The 17,040-nt window shown below is 42.1% G+C and overlaps 2 non-coding genes across 2 annotated transcripts; both read right to left on the bottom strand.

The window, feature by feature from the left end:
• Positions 1-1,714: 1,714 nt before the first annotated feature.
• Positions 1,715-1,786, bottom strand: trnap-agg. Its single transcript has one exon. It is a non-coding gene; the product is annotated as a tRNA-Pro (tRNA).
• A 590-nt stretch (positions 1,787-2,376) lies between these two features.
• trnap-ugg lies at positions 2,377-2,448 on the bottom strand. The gene has a single exon. It is a non-coding gene; the product is annotated as a tRNA-Pro (tRNA).
• Between the last annotated feature and the right edge of the window lie 14,592 nt (positions 2,449-17,040).

The raw sequence follows: 17,040 nt of genomic DNA, 5'->3' as shown, positions 1-17,040 counted from the left end.
GGTGGCTGGAGTCTTTGGCAATTTTTAGGGCCTTCCTCTGACACTGCCTGGTATAGAGGTCCTGGATGGCAGGAAGCTTGGATGATGCCAGGTTTCCACCAGATGTTGGTTTTCAGGGCCAACATCTTGGTTTCATCAGACCAGAGAATCTTGTTTCTTTAGGTGCCTTTTGGCAAACTCCAAATGGGCTTTCGTGTGCCTTTTACTGAGGAGTGGCTTCTGTCTGGCCACTCTACCATAAAGGCATGATTGGTGGAGTGTTGCAGAGATGGTTGTCCTTCTGGACATATAGTTATTTAAAAATATATATAAAAAAATCTGCTTATCATAATTTCCACAATTGACGAATACCATGCATAATAATGCAGACAGTTCATGTGTACAATTGTTACCTATAACCAGGATTGCCATTACCAAAATTACATTTTTGGCAAGTAATTATTATTATAGCAAACAATTATTGTGATTCATCCTATATTGTCCCTAACGTCATTACCCCATAGCAAAGATCTGGGATACATATACACACACACATACTCATCATACACACGCAACCACTTTCCCCCACAAACAACCACAAGGTCAGATGTTCACCAGTTGTTCCATCCCCGAGCCCAACTCAAGAAAGCACTTCATGTGCGAATGCATATACAGTTGCAACTGTTTGAGATGGCATGCAAAATTTTGCAAAAATGGGGAGATTTTATTAACCGATGTCAAGTCCCAGCTGATGGAGATCAGATACACCCCCTTCCCCTGAAACAAACACACACAGGTCCCCCTTTGTGACCATTTCCCCCAAGCATCTATGTGCAGTCAGATGTTTGATTATTTTGTTCCACCAGGGCCACAATAATTTGACCCCTCTCTGATTGTCCGAGTGTTGCCAGCACTGCCACTACCTGGGTGGGGGTACCTCACCGGGAATCCCCACTGGCTAGGTACAAGGTCATCAAGGTTCTCATTAGCAGCTTTGAGAAATTCCTTGTATATTATGCTCACCCATCAGGGGGCTTTGGCTTTGTAGTACCAACTCTGCCAGGCAGGCTCAGAATCTTGAGGGGGCGGTGCTGCTTTAGTGGGTCTCTGACTGCATTTATCTTCCTGTTTTGGCTGTGTATAGGCTACTTACAGTAGGCCCAGAAAACAGATAAAGCCTTCTCCTTAGTGTATGGGTCGCTCAGGTGGGGTGTAAAATGTATATCCCATATCACAAAATTGGAAGCTCTCTCTCAAAACCCCAACACAAAATTGAAAGCTCCCTCTCAAAACCCCTGCTCGCAGACACACATGGGCTCTGGGATTTGCAACCATTTTCCTTTTTCACTCACTTAACTCCACACTTTTCCAAACACAAAAACACACACCCCATCTTACATCACTATACACCCGCACATACCTACATACTGTGCCTTCTATGTCCTCTGTTTGCTGTGTTTTTATCCCTACCATGTTGTGTTCCACTTCCATATATTCAGTATTTAGCTAATTATCATTTCTTCTAGTGCTGTCTTATCTATTCATAAAATACTATAAATAGAAAGTCGAATACAAATTATTTTACAACTTGAATATAGGGTAGTTGTAGTTTATTTCTTTACAGGCTACCATTTTCCTATTGTTTCCTAATTTTTCTCACCACTTTATCAGTGACTTTTCAATTACTAAAATAACCACATTAACCAAATATAAGCAACCTTTTCCACCAAAATATGGGCTCGTCCGGGATTTGAACCCGGGACCTCTCGCACCCTAAGCGAGAATCATACCCCTAGACCAACGAGCCATCATTGGAATTCTTGTCCTACAGTTAAACTTTCGTCTCTTCCTCCTCCTCATAGGTCTGTGTGTTAATTTCCAGAGTATGTGATGTGGCAAGTTTTTTCTGAGTACAGTTCTATGTTAGACTGCCCTCTGGTGGTAGTCACAAACACTGTTTTGGAAGTTTTACATACATTGTCAGATTTGCAAACAAAACCTTTGTGACTGACATGTTTATGAAGAACTGTAGGCTTGCCTGTTATCGTTTGTATTGTGGAAATTGAGGACTATGCATGACTATAGTGTTACAGGTAAACATAGAATTTTCACAGTGCCTGACAGATAAGAGAATTTATATAAAGTAGACTTGCCAGTTGTTGACAGTCCTTATCATACTATAGTTAAGCAATCATGCCCGAGGAGGTGTGGTATTTGGCCAATATACCACAGCTAAGGGCTGTTCTTAGTACGACACAACGTGGAGTGCCAGGACACAGCCATTAGCCACCAACAAACCGGAATGGGAAATCCCACCTCATACGTAAACTTCTCCTCGTTCTCATAGGCTCTACATATTCACAAACTGAATAGAGGCAATTTATTTCCTCAAAAAGAGGGCTCGTCCGGGATTTGAACCCGGGACCTCTCGCACCCAAAGCGAGAATCATACCCCTAGACCAACGAGCCTGTTGAAAAAATAGTACAGATAGAATTTAAATTCTGATCCCTTCCACACCTGTCACTGATGTCAAGTATGTGTGAAATCTGAGGTATGTCTTCAGTGAAACTGAATGTTTTTATTTATTTTATTTAACCTTTAATTAACTAGGCAAGTCAGTTAAGAACAAGTTCTTATTTACAATGATGGCCTACCAAAAGGCAAAAGGCCTTCTGCGGGGACGTGGGCTGGGATTAAAAAATATATTTAAAAATATATTTTTAAATTAAGAAACAAAATATAGGACAAAAGTCACATCACGACAAGAGAGACAACACACCACTACATAAAAAGAGACCTAAGACAACAACATAGCTAGGCAGCAACACATGACAACACAACATGGTAGCAACACAACATGACAACAACATGGTAGTATCACAACATGGCAGCAGCACAACATGGTAGCAGCACAAAACATGGTACAAACATTATTGGGCACAGACAACAGCACAAAGGGCAAGAAGGTAGAGACAACAATACATCATGCAAAGCAGCCACAACTGTCAGTAAGAGTGTCCATGATTGAGTCTTTGAATGAAGAGATTGAGATAAAACTGTCCCGTTTGAGTGTTTGTGCAGCTCGTTCCAGTCGTTAGCTGCAGCGAACTGAAAAGACGAGCGACCCAGAGATGTGTGTGCTTTGGGGACCTTTAACAGAATGTGACTGGCAGAACGGTTGTGGTATGTGGAGGATGAGGGCTGCAGTAGATATCTCAGATAGTAAGGCGTAAGAGGGTTTTATAAATAAGCATCAACCATTTGGGTCTTGCGACGGGTATACAGAGATGGCCAGCTTACAGAGGAGTATAGAGTGCAGTGATGTGTCCTATAAGGAGCATTGGTGGCAAATCTGATGACCGAATGGTAAAGAACATCTGGCCGCTCGAGAGAAGCCTTACCTGCCGATCTATCAATTACGTCTCCGTAATCTAGCATGGGTAGGATGGTCATCTGAATCAGGGTTAGTTTGGTAGTTGGGGTGAAAGAGAAGTGATTACGATAGAGGAAACCAAGTCTAGATTTAACTTCAGCCTGCAGCTTTAACAAAGCTATAGTGTCTTAAAACTTCTTAGGGCTAGGCCCCTTTTTTTCTCCATTTCCGCCTGAATGACATGCCCATAGCACCCTTTGCTATGAGACTCAAAATTGAGCTCAGGTGCATCCTGTTTCCATTGATCATGCTTGAGTTGTTTCTACAACATGATTGGAGTCCACCTGTGGTAAATTCATTTGATTGGACAACTTCTCCCCCTCAGGAGACTGACAAGATTTGGCATGGGTCCCCAGATCCTCAAAAAAGTTATACTGCTGCACTATCGAGAACATCCTGACTGGTTGCATCACCGCCTGGTATGGCAACTGCTCGGCATCTGACCGTAAAGCGCTACAGAGGGTAGTGCGTACGGCTCAGTACATCACTGGGACCAAGCTTCCTGCCATCCAGGACCTCTCTACTAGACTGTGTCAGAGGAAGACCCAAGAAATTGTCAAAGACTCCAGTCACCCATAGACTGTTCTCTCTGCTTCTGCACGGCAAGCGGTACCGTAGCGCCAAGTCTAGGACCAAAAGGCTCTTTAACAGTTTCTACCCCCAAGCCATAAGGATGCTGAACAATTAATCAATTGGCCACCCGGATTATTTCCAATGACCCCCTTTTTTTTTTACACTGCTGCTACTCGCTGTTTATAATCTATGCATACTCACTTTACCTCTCTACCTACATGTACAAATTACCTCAACTCAACTGTACCCCCGCACATTGACTCAGTACTAGTAACCCCTGTATATAGCCTCGTTACTGTTATTTTATTGTTACTTAAAAAACAATTTATTTTATTTTATTTAGTAAATATTTTCTTAACTATATTTCTTGAACTGCATTGTTGGTTAAGAGCTTGTAAGTAAGCATTTCACGGTATGGTCTACAACTGTTGTATTCGGCGCATGTGACAAATACCGTGGGCTCTGTCGCCTCAGCCGTACTGTCAATCTATCATATAACAACCTTTGTTATGTCATGATCATGAGAAATGTCACACCCTGATCTTTTTCTCCTGTCTTGTGATTGTCTCCACCCCCTCCAGTTGTCGCTTATTTTCCCTGGTGTATTTATCCCTGTGTTCATTGTCTCTCTGTGCCAGTTCGTCTTGTATGTTTTTCAAGTCAAACAGCGTTTTTCCCGTACTCCTTCTTCTATTCTCTTTTTGCTAGTCCTCCCGGTTTTAACCCTTGTCTGTTTTCTGGAGTCCGTATCCGCCTGCTTGACCATTCTGCCTGCCCTGACCTCGAGCCTGCCTGCCACTCTGTACTTCCTGGACTCTGAACTGGTTTTGACCTTTTGCATGTCCACGACCATTCTCTTGCCTACCCCTTTTGGATTGTTTAATAAATATCAAGACTCAAACCATCTGCCTCCCGTGTCTGCATCTAGGTCTTGCCTTGTATATATTATAAGAAAATGATCTTGTGATCTCAACAAAACAACTTTTTTTATGTCGTGATCATGAGATAAATAAATTGTGATCTCGACATAACGAGGGAATTGTTTTTTTATTCACATGTCCTCTCTGGACTTCCGTAGTAATCTGATTTTTATTTTTTATTTTTTTATTTAAGTAATCCGGTCTGATTACAGTTTCTTCATATTTGTTATTGGATTATGTAACCCCAATTACATGTAATCCATTACTACCCAACACTGGAAACACTGTAATTATGTTTCCTTTCAGGGTTCTTTTCTTCTGGCCGACAGGCCAATTCAATAATAGACCTAATGTCTGTCCTCAGTTTAAATTGCTGCCTGCACCTGTCCTAGTCTGCATCTTAAATGACACCCTATTACATATACTGTATAGTGCACTACTTTTGACCAGAGCCCTATTCATGGAATAGTATGCCGTTTGGGACGCACATCCAGTCACCACACCCTTCTACCTGACTAAAAGAGTGGCTGCATGGCGGGGGCGGACCTTTAATCTGTGCCCTCTGACCCTCCAGCCCAGCCCTCAACACCTGTCTGCCAGGTGGACTTCTGTACCACAGCTGGTTCTGTGTGTGTGTGTTTATGTGTGAGAGGTTGATTAGCCTGCTGAGCGGGGAGGAGGTGGGTCTGCTACGGAAAAGGTGACTTTTTACTTGGTTGTGACTTGAGTGGGATTTATTTGTGTGATTCGAATGATTTATTCAAGGCAGTTTACAACACAGTATACAGTACATGTCAGTCACATAATCATTGAACCCTTAGAAGGACCTTAGCTTCCTGGGCACTGTTGTGCTAAGGCTGTGCATGTGTGCGTGAGTGTGTGCCACAGTCACATTACAAAGTGCCGCTCTGCTCTGGGGCTGTCCAGTTCAAAGAGATCTCATGACAGAACCTTCCGCCCGGCCTGCCTAGCCTAGTTCAGTTCACCTGTAGACAATTAACCTGTGGTTAAAGTGCAACGTGTGGGTGTCAAGGAAAGGTAGGCCTTGATAACATTAGATTGTTATCACCGCGTCTCCTCTGTATAAACCACAGGTCGATTTGCATAGAGGTGAGAGCAACCATGACTCGTGACTGTATCAGGGTCTGTGAGGTTTGTGGGGCCAAGGTGGAGGGTTGGTTCGGGCAAGACACCGGGGGTTGTGTTCAGATTAGGCCTACTGTAGGTGCTGTATTAAATGAATAAAGGCATTTTAGGTCAGTAGTGTTATGTTTGACACTCCTAAGAACTGAACACAATGTTGTTGTTGTTAGTTGAAAGGACATTAGAGATGTACGGTATAGTGATGGTGTGATGCTATAGGACAGCATGAGAGGTGACCACTGTCCATTAGATGTCCCTCTAGTCTACAGAAACACATCAAATCTCTGTTTTCACTGTAACATTCACTTTTTAACTAATTGATGTCCCTCTAGTCTACGGGAACACATCAAATCTCTGTTTTCACAGTAACATTCACGTTTTAACTGAGGCAGCTTAACTGAGTACAGTGTATGCACAATTGCACGTCAGTTGTGTGATAGTATTGTGACAGGTGCAAACAGACAAGTGAGACATTCCTATTTTGGTCCTAAATTTGATAGCCTTTGTCCTTTCGAAATAAGTCTTATTTCCCGTCTGAATGTGATCAATTGTTGGAGCTGACTCTAAGAATCAAATAATTTATTGACTCTAAGAATGTCCTGTCTCTAAGAATGTCCTGTCTCTAAGAATCTAAGAATGTCCTGACTCTAAGAATCTAAGAATCTCCTGCCTATAATAATCTAAGAATCTCTAAGAATGCAATACTGCCTTCCCATAAGACATGACCACTTTAGGATGAAGGCCAGACATTCTTTCATTCACAGATAAGGTGATGGAGAGAGAGGGGCAGGGAGTTAGAGAGAGAGTTTATCAGAGTCATCTCACGCGGCAGTAATGCTTCGCCACATTGTAAATGCTTCTGCTCATGCAGCTAAAGTGACAGGAGGGTCACTCATACGGCATCTACAGTTTCCTGGTAATCACTAGAAGGAAGTTTTCAGAGTTTCCCACAGTGGCAGGACAATATACCCGGTCTTGGCTGAGTGGAACGTAGTTAGCTACCATCTCTTTCTCACCTCACTCCCTCCCTGTCCTCTCTCTCAATTCGATTCAATTCAATTCAAGGGCTTTATTGGCATGGGAAACATATGTCAACATTGCCAAAGCAAGTGAAGTAGATAATAAGCAAAAGTGAAATAAACAATACAAACAGCATACCATAATGTTCTGAATAATGGCCAAGTCTACCTCGCTCCCTATTCCACTGAACCGCTTAGGCGTAACTGTAACGATCGTCTGTGGTGGTAGAAGGATCGGACCAAAGCGCAGCGTGGTAAGTGTTCATGTCTTTAATAAAAAACCCAAAACTGAACACAGGAACAAAAACAATAAACGATGATCAAACGAAACAGTACCGTGTGGCGACAAACACTGACACAGAAACAAACACCCACAAACCAAAAGTGAAACCCAGGCTACCTAAGTATGATTCTCAATCAGGGACAACGATTGACAGCTGCCTCTGATTGAGAATCATACCAGGCCGAACACAAAACCCCAACATAGAAAAACACACATAGACTGCCCACCCCAACTCAAGCCCTGACCATACTAAATAAAGACAAAACAAAGGAAATAAAGGTCAGAAACGTGACAGTAACAAACACAAGTCCAACATTTATCGGAAACTTTTAAACTACCTGTTCACTGCCCTCCTACTCCCCGGGGATGTGCAACTCAATCCTGGGCCTAACATCACCGAGCCAGCGATACTCACCGGAGTGGAAAGCAGTGGATGGCCTCGTCCACTGATCGTCGCCGCTGTGGAAGTGGGTGAGTGCTATGGTCCCATGGTTTCTCTCGACTCACCCGGCTCCAGGATAGATTTTGACTCTTCAAACATACCCAAGTCGCTATATGCAATCGCTGACTCTGCTTCTGGTACGCAAGCTGTTTTAATTAGTTCCCCGCATCCAGTACAGGCGGGAGGGATTGTTAATTGCGCTACCGAACTGCCCCTAATTAAAACGAAACAAAACGGCCTAAACCCAGCCGTCAGAAAACACAGAAAATGTAACTTTTTTCAATGTGTCAATCACTCTCGAGTCATCTGGGACCCACGAGCTAAGCCCAAGGGACTACTAGGGGGGCACTTGAACATTCGTAGTGTCATTCCAAAAAGTGATCAAATTCAACATCTACTCACAGACTCCAACCTTGACTTCCTCTGCCTCTCAGAGACATGGCTCCATAAAAACTCTCCATGTGCTGCTTTGATTGTGCCTGGCTACAATGTTTTCAGGAGAGACAGGATTGAAGGAAGTGTGAAGGGGGTGTGATGATTTACATTAAAGAACATATCTGATGTAAACAAATTGAGTGGTCATGTGATAATGAACTAGAATGTATTGGCCTGAACGTTACACTGTCCCCCCAAATGTCTTTTACCCTTATTGGAATGTATAGGCCACTTTCCACCAAAAGTGTGTTTTTTGATCAGTTTAATAACATGCTTAGGGAATGTGATTTTGGGAAAGAGGTCATCTTAATGGGAGATTTTAATATTAATTATGAAGACAAGTCTTGTAGGAAAACCCTCAAATGGATCACTAATACCTTTGACCTTACACAGCTAGTTAAAGGGCCAACCAGGGTGACTTGTTGCTCTAAAACACAGATTGATTTGGTGTTCAGTAATAAACCAGAGAGTGATTAAATCATTCAATATGGTTATTGGGCTATCTGATCATAATCTGACACTTACAGTCAGAAAGCTGTCTAAGAGCAGGTTTAACCTCTCTACTGTTAGAAAGCCGGCTCAACTAAGAATACCTAAGAGTGAATTAAACTATTTTGAAAACGCAATTAAGGGAATTAACTGGAATGATCTCTTGTCCTATGCAGACGTGGAAGCTGATAGTCAGGTTTTTCTATCCACAATCCAGACTACAATAAATGGTTTCCTAAAGAAAATCAAATCCAAACCTGGCCAAAAGATCACTCTTCCTTGGCTAAATGGAGAAATCTGGAAATTGATGAAAGAACGAGATTATGCTCTAAAAATAGCCCCAAGATCCAAATTAGAGCATGACAGACGTAGGTTTACCATGTTGAGAAATACGGTGATGAAAGAAATCAGACAGGCCAAGGCAAACTTTTTTATTAACATAATTGGTGAAGCAAAGGGAAATTCTAAATTTATCTGGGAGAATCTAAAAAAGTTAACAGGGAAAGACCATAGTAACACTGCAAAAAGACTAGAAATCATGGTGAATAACAATCTAACACAGGATGCAGTCGAAATAGCAATAGCCTTCAATTCCTACTTTATTGACTCTGTCAGGGTACTGACACAGAACCCCTCCACTGGTTTCTTGGGCTCAGTGCTAGTAAATGACACTCAACCGGTCTTCATCATAAGGGAGGTTTCTGAGTCAAAGGTGAACAAGGTGATTAGCTCACTAAAGAACTCTAAAGCCAAAGATGTGTTTGGGCTGGACTCTACCTTTCTTAAAAACGACAAAGAGTCACTCATTGGCCCCATTACTAAGGTTACCAACACATCTATTGGTCTCGGGGTGTTTCCAAGAGCATGGAAGTCGGCCATAATAACGGCCATCTTTAAATCGGGCGACCCTGCTGACGTGAGTAACTACAGGCCCATTAGTATACTACCGGTGGTGTCAAAGGTTGTTGAAAAGTGTGTTGCAGAACAACTGATTGCCCACCTCAACAACAGCCCCTTCACATTACACTCCATGCAGTTTGGCTTCAGAGCGAAACACTCCACAGAAACGGCCAACTGCTTTCTTCTGGAAAATGTGAAGTCCAAGATGGACAAAGGGGGCGTTGTTGGGGCTGTGTTTCTGGACCTAAGGAAGGCTTTTGATACTGTTAACCATGAGATTCTCATTAGAAAATTGTCTAAATTCAACTTTCCCCCGATGTCTTGAGATGGATGAAATCATACCTTGAAGACAGAACTCAGTGTGTCAGAGTGAGCAATGAGCTGTCGCCCACTCTTAGCTATGATGTGGGCGTGCCCCAAGGGTCAATACTGGGGCCCCTCCTGTTCAGCCTGTATATTAATGATCCAGTACTGTCTGACCCAGTACTGTCTGTACTGGGTCTGAAGTTCAAATGTATGCAGATGATACAGTGATATATGTGCATGCAAAGAGCAAACAACAAGCTGCACAAGAACTCACTACTGTAATGGTCCAGGTTACAAAGTGGCTCAGTGACTCGTGTTTGCATCTCAATGTGAAAAAAACTATTTGCATGTTCTTCACAAAGAGGGCAACAGATGCTACTGAGCCAAATGTCTATGTGTCAGGGGAGAAGCTCCAGGTGGTATCTGATTTTAAGTACCTTTGCATCATACTTGATTCCAACCTCTCTTTTAAAAAGCATGTGAAAAAGGTAATTCAGATAACCAAATTCAACCTAGCTAATTTCCGATTTATACGAAATTGTTTGACTACAGAGGTAGCAAAACTGTACTTCAAATCTATGATCCTCCCCCACTTAACATACTGCTTGACTAGTTGGGCCCAAGCTTGCTGTACAACATTAAAACCTATTCAGTCTGTCTACAAACAGGCTCTCAAAGTGCCTGATAGGAAGCCCAATAGCCATCATCACTGTTACATCCTCAGAAAGCATGAGCTCCTGAGTTGGGAAAATCTTGTGCAATACACCGACGCATGTCTTGTATTCAAGATCCTAAATGGCCTGGCTCCCCCTCCACTCAGTATTTTTGTTAAACAGAAAATCCAAACATATGGCAGCAGATTCACAAGGTCTACCATGAGAGGTGACTGTATAGTTCCCTTAAGGAAAAGCACCTTTAGTAAATCTGCTTTCTCTGTGAGAGCTTCCCATGTCTGGAATACACTGCCATCAGACACACATAACTGCACCACATATCACACTTTCACAAAATGCATGAAGACATGGCTAAAGGTCAATCAGATTTGTGAACATAATCCCTAGCTGTGTATTGCCGCTTTCCATGTTGTCTGTTGTCTGTAGCTTGTGAGGTGTGGAAACACTTTGTTGCTTTTATGAATTTTGTCTTGCTGCTTTTTGTTCTATGTTGCTCTGTCTGTATGCTACGTCTTGCTTGTCCTATGTTGCTTTGTCTGTATGCTATGTCTTGCTTGTCCTATGTTGCTCTGCGTGTGCTCACTGCTCAATGATTGTTTATATTGTAATTGTTTTTAATAACCTGCCCAGGGACTGCGGCTGAAAATTAGCCGGTTGGCTAAAACCGGCACTTTTACTAAAACGTTGATTAATGTGCACTGTCCCTGTAAAAATAAAATGAAATAAACTCAACTCAACTAATAGTAAACATTACACTCACAAAAGTTCCAAAAGAATAAAGACATGTCAAATGTCATATTAAGTACAAAAGGAAGATAAATAAACATAAACATGGATTGTATTTACGATGGTGTTTGTTCTTCACTGGTTGCCCTTTTCTTGTGGCAACAGGTCACAAATATTGCTGCTGTGATGGCACACTGTGGTATTTCACCCAATAGATATGGGAGTTGATCAAAATTGGGTTTGTTTTCAAATTCTTTGTGGGTCTGTGTAATCTGAGGGAAATATGTGTCTCTAATATGGTCATACATTTGGCAGGAGGTTAGGAAATGCACCTCAGTTTCCACCTCATTTTGTGGGCAGTGTGCACATAGCCTTGCTTCTCTTGAGAGCCAGGTCTGCCTTCTCTCTCTCTCTCTCTCTCTCTCTCTCTCTCTCTCTCTCTCTCTCTCTCTTCTCTCTCTCTCTCTCTCTCTCTCTCTCTCTCTCTCTCTCTCTCTCTCTCTCTCTCTCTCTCTCTCTCTCTCTCTCTCTCTCTCTCTCTCTCTCTCTCTCTCTCTCTCTCTCTCTCTCTCTCTCTCTCAACCTTTTGGCTTTGGAGGTGATCCAACATATTTTCTCTCATCACATGATGGGATTGTCCTGCTGTAAATGTTGATAGGGTGGAGGAGAAAATGCCTTTGTCGGATCCCAAAGGGGATGGTGACTAGATTTGGACCTGGGCACAAAATCACTTCATTTTTCTTATATTGTGGTTATTATGATTTTCTGTATGACAGATAAATTAGTAGTTCTCAGGAAATAATTTTGCATTTATCCTTTTATAGTACATTAGGCTACATACAGTGCATTTGGAAAGTATTCAGACGCCTTGACATTTTACACATTTTGTTACGTTACAACCTTATTCTAAAATGGATTGCATTTTTTTCTCCACATCAAACAAAACACACCACCCCATAGTGACGAAGCAAAAACTGTTTTTTAGAACATTTTGGAAATGTATTTAAAAAAACTGAAATGTCACCTTTACATAGGTACAGCGGTTCTTCCTTTAAAAGTTGCGTCATACTGCAGCACACCTTGCGGGCTGCCGCAGAATTCTATGGCACGTTATTTAAATGTCAGCCATTGTTACCATTAATGCTAGTTAATGCAAATTTGACCACCAGAGGGCATCTTTGAGAAGAATTTGATAGCCTTCAATATTGGTTATACTAGAGAATTGAAAACTTTTTTGTAAGAACATAATATATGTGATTGATTTTATAAATTTTGCTTAATTAATTAGACTGATATTATGGTGTTACTATTCCAAGAAAAACGGATGGAGCGGAAAATATGGTGCTGTACAACGTGACGGTCGGGAGTAGGTACAGTACAGTACTAAGAGCATAACATGTCCACACCCTAATTGTAGTCTAACCAATGCCCAAACTGAGATTCAGTGAAAATAAAAATCTCATTGATTTATCAAGACCAGTCCCCATGCTTGTCTCGAAACGGTGCTGAAATAGTTGACCACAGCGAGTAGGCTACTGCTTAAAATCCTATTGCTTCTAACTTCAATATGCATTTTAAATAAACAAGGCCTACACCACTTTAAACAGGACATTACTCAACACTAGTGAGACTCATGTCGCCTACGGTAGGCCTATAGCGTATCGATTTTTTTTTCAATGACGTGACTCTCAGCCAATAATAAGATTTAGAGGATTGGAGGATTCAAAATGAATATCTAAGGAGCATTTTTCGTTAGGGCAAGTCCTTATTCAGACCCTTTACTCAGTACTTTGTTGAAGCACTTTTGGCAGCGATTACAGCATAGAGTCTTCTTGGGTATGACGCTACAAGCTTGGCACACCTGTATTTGTGGAGTTTCTCCCATTCTCCTCTGCAAATCCTCTCAAGCTCTGTCAGGTTGGATGGGGAGCGTTGTTGCACAGCTATTTTCAGATCGCTCCAGAGATGTTCGATCAGGTTCAAGTCAAGGTTCTGGCTAGGCCAAGGCCATTCAAAGACTTGTCCCGAAGCCACTCCTGCCTTGTCTTGGTAGTGTGGTTAGGGTCATTGTCCTGTTGGAAGGTTAACCTTTGCCTCAGTCTGAGGTCCTGAGCACTCTGGAACAGGTTTTCATCAAGAATTTCTCTGTACTTTGCTCCGTTTATCTTTACCTCAATCCTGACTAGTCTCCCAGTCCCAGCCGCTGAAAAACATCCCCACAACATGGTGCTGCCACCACCATGCTTCACCGTAGGGATGGTGTCAGGTTTCCTCCAGACATGACGCTTGGCATTCAGGCCAAAGAGTTCAATCTTGGTTTCATCAGACCAGAGAATCTGGTTTCTCATGGTCTGAGAGTCTTTAGGTGCCTTTTGGCAAACTCCAAGCAGGCTGTCATGTGTCTTTTACTGAGGAGTGGGTTTTGTCCGGCCACTCTACCATAAAGGCCTGATTAGTGGAGTGCTGCAGAGATGGTTGTCCTTCTGGAAAGTTCTCCCATTTCCATCAATGGAAACAGGATGCACTTGAGCTCAATTTCGAGTCTCATAGAAAAGGGTCTGAATACGTATGTAAATAAGGTATTTCTGTTTTTTATTTTTAATACATTTGAAAAAATGTCTAAAAATATGTTTTTGATTTGCCATTATGGGGTATTGTGTGTAGATTTCCGAGGATTTTTTTTTATTTAATCCATTCCATAAGGCTGTAACGTAACAAAATGTGGAAAAAGCCAAGGGGTCTGAATACTTTCCGATGGCTCTATACAGCCTCTTTCCCACAATGCATACAGTATCATTTATTGTGGGAAAGGCCTTCTTTCTAGTGATGCTATTAGCCTGTGGCAGGGACTTTACCTGGTACATGCATCTTATTATACTTCACACAAACCAGGGTGAAAACAGCAGTCAATCTCTATGTCAGAGGGACAAAGGGTTGAATGGTGAGGCGATCAGGGAGCCCAGAGATACAGAAAGGTAATCTGTGTGAGGGGAACGTGGTTCACACGCTACGACTGTAACCTGGGGGCATCATTAACTTGGTGCTCGTGGTGGTTTAAACAGTGTTGGGGAAAGTTCCCTTCTCGTTTCCCATATTAAGACGACTGGCTGGCTGCTCCTGACCTACAAGGGTAGACGCTATCACTGCGTCATGGCACAAAGTTAATGCACTTTCTCCTTACTTCCTCCACAAAGCCTCAATTTCCCTTCCCAGTCTTAGCTGGTCTCTGTGATGGTGGGTTTCTGTTATCTTACTGTAGCTGGTGTTAATATCATGTACAGGAATGGTGCTTACCTCAGGTGAAAATATAAGATGATCTTTAAAAAGTATTTAACATGGTATTAACAGCAGCTACTGTAATGTGACATGCCTGATGGTCCCAAAGAGGGCTTGAGGCACACCTGTATGAGTCAGTATGTCAGTATGGCTGTCAGTCTGTATCAATATAGAAATCATGACAGTTCAGCTGTACCCATGAGAATACGGGTCACAAGAGGTTATTGGGTCAAGTCCCACCTGGTGATGGGGGATAAAATAATACAGTTACACTACCGTTCAAAAGTTTGAGGTCACTTAGAAATGTCCTTGTTTTTCAAAGAAAACAGCACATTTTTTGGCCATTAAAATAACATAACATTGATCAGAAACACAGTGTAGACATTGTTAATGTTGTAAATGACTATTGTAGCTGGAAACGGCAGATTTTTTATGGAATATCTACATAGGTGTACATAGGCCCATTTATCTGCAACCATCACTCCTGTGTTCCAATGCCACGTTGTGTAAGCTAATCCAAGTTTATCATTTTTAAAAGGCTAATTGATCATTAGAAAACCCCTTTGTAATTATATTAGCACAGCTGAAAACGGAGACTGAAGATTTCAAATCAAATTTTATTTGTAACATGCGCCAAATACAACAGGTGTGGCCTTACTGTGAAATGCTTACTTACAAGCCCTTAACCAGAATTGCAGTTTAAGGAAAAATAAGAAATGACAAAATATTTACTAAATAAACTAAAGTAAAACATTTAAAAATGTAACAATAAAATAACTATAATGAGGTTGTAAACAGGGGGTACCGGTACTGATTCACGTCGAGGTAATTGAGGTAATTACGTGTAGGTAGGGGTAAAGTGACTATGCATAGATAATAAACAATCAATTTTGATCAATCAAATGTTTTTATAAATTATTTTTTACATCAGCAGATGTCACAAATTGCTATACAGAAACTCAGCCTAAAACCACAAACAGCAAGCAATGCACACAAATAAGAAAAGTTCTACAGCTGCACCATCGAGAGCATCCTGACTGGTTGCATCACCGCCTGGTATGGCAACTGTACGGCCCCCCGACCAAAAGGCACTACAGATGGTAGTGTGTATGCCCCAGTACATCACAGACTTGGTCAGGGACAGGTTGAAAATGTCAGTGAAGACACTTGGCAGTTGGTCAGCGCATGCTCTGAGTACACATTCTGGTAATCGATCTGGCCCTGCGGCCTTGTGAATGGTGACCTGTTTAAAGGTCTTACTCACATCGGCTACGGAGAGCGTGACCATACAGTCATCCGGAACAGCTGGTGCTCTCATGCATGCTTCAGTGTTGCTTGCCTTGCAGTCATTTAGCTCATCTGGTATGCTCGTGTTGCATGAGAACGTTGTAGAGAAGTATAGTAATGAATGCTATTATCTTATCTGATTATCTCAATCGTATCATGAGGACTAATTGGTGTGATTCTTATCAGACTGGTCAGATTAGATGCTTTAGTTATAGAGATGATAATAAATTCAGCTCAGTGTAAAAAAGTGCTATCTAGAACTTAAAAGGGTCCTTCGTCTTTCCCCATAGGAAAACTCTTTGAAGAACACTTTTTGGTTCTAGTTAGAACCCCGTTGGTTCCAGGTAGAACCTTTTTGAGTTCCATTTAGAACCCTTTCCACAGATGGTTCTACATGGAACCCAAAAGAGTTCTACCTAGAACCAAAAAGGGTTCTCTTATGAGGATAGCCAAAAAAAACATTTTGGAACCCTTATTCCAAAGAGTGTAGGACCAAGGAAGTGGAGGGCCTGAAAAGGGATTGCCATCTCTGACCAAAAGATTTCCCGACCGGCAGAACGCTAATCCTGCTGCTGTGTCCATAGCTCTGGCTGACACTCCCCCTGTAGCGGTGACTGGGGAGGCATACAGAAGACCTGAAATGGCCTGGATAGCTCCCCTAAGAGCCATCCAGACTGGCCCACCGTGCACACATCCCCCTGGAACCGCACATTCCTCTGGCCTGTGCTCACCATGGGGGAGACGAGTGGTCAAGGTCAGGGTCAAGGTTTTGTGGTTCTGTGGCTTGGCATTCAGAATCCTACCTCTTCTCTTTGAGCACTGTCCTTATAAACTCCAGCCCAGATGGACAACATGGCCTTGTCTCAGACTTCCAGTCACTTGTAAACTTCCTTCAGTCCAATAAAACTCAAACACATCACACCCAAAAGTTCACCCTATTGCTGCCTACATCAAGGCGCACGCAGACTATGAATGTGAGAATTAGGCCTATTCTATTCGGTCTTGTGAAAAGGATGGTTTAAGATGATAATATCAGGTGGTGGATAAAATATTGGGAGGCAAAACAAAAATACTTGTATATTTTATTGAGAACGTCACATTATTCCATCAATGAAACCTGTTTAGTAAAATCCTTGCAGTAAAACAACGCTTCA

The sequence above is a fragment of the Salvelinus namaycush genome, chromosome 9, assembly GCF_016432855.1.
Source record: "Salvelinus namaycush isolate Seneca chromosome 9, SaNama_1.0, whole genome shotgun sequence".
Classification (NCBI taxonomy): Eukaryota; Metazoa; Chordata; class Actinopteri; order Salmoniformes; family Salmonidae; genus Salvelinus; species Salvelinus namaycush.
The sequence above is the reverse complement of the archived record's forward strand: the minus strand, read 5'-3'. Positions and strand labels throughout refer to the sequence as shown.